Below are 3,955 nucleotides of genomic sequence, written 5' to 3' on the forward strand. Positions count from 1 at the left end.
GAATGCCTAGTACTCAAGACTATATTAAACATAGGTGAGCAAAGGAGATTAACACATGGCTTCTACTTCTACTGAGCATATTGAAATCCAGTTGAAAAAAACATACATGATGAAAAGTTGAGTATTAATGAAAAGTTAAATAACTATCTACAATAATGACATAAGAAAATAAACAGTACATCGAGGGGTGCCTGAGTGGCTCAGTGGGTTAAGCATCTGACTTCCGCTCAGGTCATGATCTCAAGGTTTGGGAGTTTGACCTGCATTGGGCTCTCCACTCTCAGTGTAGAGTCTGCTTTGGATCCTCTGTCTCCCTCTCTCTCTGCCCCTCCCCCACTCATTCCCTCCCTCCCTCTCTCTCTCTCTCTCTCAAAAATAAATAAACATTAGAAAAAAAGAAAAAGAAAACAGTACATCACTAGTGGGAATGTAAAATGGTAAAACCAGTGTGGAAAACTGGCAGTTTCTAAAAAAGTTAAACATACACCTACCACACCATCTCACAATTTCACTCCTAGGTATTTAGTCAAAAGAAATGAAAATACAAGGATTTCTTTCACACAAAGATTTGTACCCGGGGCGCCTAGGTGGCTCAGTCAGTTAAGCGTCTGACTTCGGCTCAGGTCATGATCTCCAGGTTCGAGGGTTCCAGCCCTGCCTTGGGCTCTGTGCTGACAGATCAGAGCCTGGATCCTGCTTCGGATTCTGTGTCTTCCTCTCTCTCTGTCCCTCCCTTGCTTACGCTCGGTCTCTCTCTCTCTCTCTCAAATAAATAAACATTAAAAAATTAAAAAAAAAAAAGATTTGTACACAAATGCTCACCACAGCTTTATTCACAGAAGTCAAAACGTGAAAACAATTCCATTAAAAAAATTTTTTTTCGGGCGCCTGGGTGGCTCAGTCAGTTGAGCCTCCAACTTCAGCTCAGGTCACGATCTCGCTGTCTGTGAGTTCGAGCCCGTGTCAGGCTCTGGGCTGATGGCTCAGAGCCTGGAGCCTGCTTCCAATTCTGTGTCTCCCTCTCTGTCTGCCCCTCCCCCGTTCATGCTGTGTCTCTCTCTGTCTCAAAAATAAATAAATGTTAAAAAAAAATTTTTTTTTTTAATTTTTTTAATGTTTATTCATTCTTTGAGAGAGAGAGAGCAAATGAGCATGCCCAGGGGGAGGGGCACAGAGCCACACACAGAATCCAAAGCAGGCTCTGGGCTCTGAGCTGTCAACACAGAGCCCGACCCGAGGCTTGAACTCATGAACCATGAGATCAGGAACCACAAGTTAAACAGATGGAGCCACTCAGGCACCCCAACAATTCCATTTCTAAACCTATAGCACAATGGTCAGTCTCATTCTTCAAGAGTAAAATGGGATCAGTCATAAGGAGGAAAGATTCAGCATAGGGAATATAGTCAATGATATTATAATAGTGATGTGTGTGACAGATGTCAGCTCTGCTTGTGGTGAGCACAGAATAACGAATGTATTGAGTTGTCAACCATTATGTTATACACCTATAGCTAATGTAACATTGGGTGCCAACTACACTTTAACAATAATAAAAAGAGTAAAATGGGATCAAATTTTGGAAATGTTTCTCATTTGAATAAAAACATGTTTTTGGTTAGCGGCACCTGGGTAACTCAGTCGGTTAAGCATCTGACTCTTGATTTCAGCTGAGGTCATGGTCTCATAGTTTGTGAGATCTGACCTCATGTTGGGCTCTGAGCTGATAGTGCTGAGCTTGCTTGGGATTCTCTCTCTCCCTCTCTCTCTCTGCCCTTTCCCCACTTGTGCACGCACACTCTCTTTCTCAAAATAAATACATAAACTTAAAAAAACACAACTTGTTCTTGGTTGGGGGTGTTACATTAATTAAACAAGGGGCTATTAGATGGGTGGCTCTAATGCTTTAGTAGCCTATGTAAGCATGTAAGCAAACTAAAACCTAGGGCTGTAATGTCTTGATGTTAAGAAATCAAAACCTAACATTAAAAAAAATTTTAACAAAAAGGGGGCACGCCTGGGTGGCTCAGTCAGTTAAGTGCCCGACTTCTGCTTGGGTCATGATCTTGTGGTTCAGTAGTTCAAGCTCCAGGTCAGGCTCTGTGCTGACAGCTCAGAGCCTGGAGCCTGCTTTGGATTCTGTGTCTCCCTCTCTCTCTGCCCCTCCCCTGCTTGCATTCTGTCTCTGTCCTCTCTCAAAAAAAAAAAATAAATAAACATTAAAAAAAATTAAAAACAAACAAATCAAAACCTAAAGACAACAAATCACTAATAGCCTACTAAGCCTTCCCAAATAATGCAACCATTTTATTAAATGTTTATTTATTTGAGAAAAAGAGCATGAATGGGGGAGGGGCAGAGAGAGAGGAAGACCACAGAATCCAAAGCAAGCTCCAGGCTGTGCACTGTCAGCAGAGCCCGACATGGGGCTCGAATTCATGGACTGTGAGATCACGACCTGAGCTGAAGTCGGATGCTTAATCGACTGAGCCACTCAGGCACCCCATAATGCAACCATTTTAAACTATGGCCAACCGAACAATTCTTGCTTTGCTTCTACCTCTTCTCCACCAAAGTCTTTCCCCAGCTCCTGTGGGTGGTATCCTCCTAACCACTTCCAGCTGGGCACTGCCCCATTTGATTTTTGCTCAAACTCTTAAAAATGTTTAATATGCCTCAGTTTATCTTTTAACAGGGAGAAAGTTCTCTGTTCGATCAAGCTTGCTAATTGCGCTATTCCAACTTGTTTGTCTGCTCCATCCATTGTTTCTGAGAGAGGTGTGTTCGTCTCCCCTTGTGACTGCAGATCTGTCACTGTCACCATTTATTTTCAGTCTCTGTTTTGTTCATTTCAAAATGATGTTACTCTATAAAGATTTATGACTGATAGCTTGTGCTATCATGATGAAATACCATTTTTTGTCCTTTTTTAATGCCTTTGCCTTAAACTCTACTTTGTCTGATTGTTAATATTGCTACATAGGCTTTCGTTCTGTGAACATCTGTCCAATAAGCCATTCTCCATTCTTACCCTATTTGGTTTTATGTGTATCAATTGTAGACAGCATATGGTTAGATCTTGGATTTTTCACTCAAGAGAGGCTTTCTCTTTTACAAAGATAATATAGTCCATTCACATTTAATTTTTATTATTTATATACTTGGCCTTATTCTTTCCATATTATTTCATGTTTTGTACTTACTATGTTTCTCATGTTTTCCTCTTTCCTTGTAATTTCTGGAATGATACTTTCTTGTTCTTTGCCTCAGTTGCTCACCTGTCTGTTTTTGTCTTTCCTAATGTTTTGGTTCTGCAACAAGGGTCTTAAAACTTTTTTGTTCACCTGGTCCCTAAAACAATTTAGTAAAACTACATACCCTCCGTATATTTTAAATTTAACACCTAAAGTTCCTCATCATAAGCTTAAATGTCATTTCTAACATAACTGGGAGTATTGACATTTTAAAATAAAACTTTTTCAAATCATTCTTTTAAATGTGTTCAATGGAATGTGAATACGCATTTTAAAATATGAGCCAAGGATTTGACCAAGAGTGGCTGGCTGTGGTGGAGGGTTGGTACGTTCCAGGTCTGAGGATTCAACTAACCATTGCTAACAGGGTGGTTACAAATATTTGCATACATGAGGATTTAGCAAATAAGTAACCATATTGAGATTAATGGGAGCCTGTGTCAATTAACTGAGTTAAAATTATGAAAAGAGGAAAGGCTAGAAAAAACTCTTCGGTGCTGGACTGGATTGGAGTCATTGGTGTGCAGCCATGAGCTTTTAATACAGATAGATGGATATAAAAATAAGTATAAATGTACACAAGTCTCTTTCTATATCTCTCTATATACGTGGATATGCATATGCATGCACAATAAATATATCTCCTAATTCCATCCACTGAGAGGACCTAGAAGCAATGATCCCCTAGAGCAGGGAGCACA

This window comes from Herpailurus yagouaroundi, unplaced genomic scaffold (genome assembly GCF_014898765.1).
Source record: "Herpailurus yagouaroundi ecotype Mexico unplaced genomic scaffold, PumYag 428, whole genome shotgun sequence".
NCBI lineage: Eukaryota > Metazoa > Chordata > Mammalia > Carnivora > Felidae > Herpailurus > Herpailurus yagouaroundi.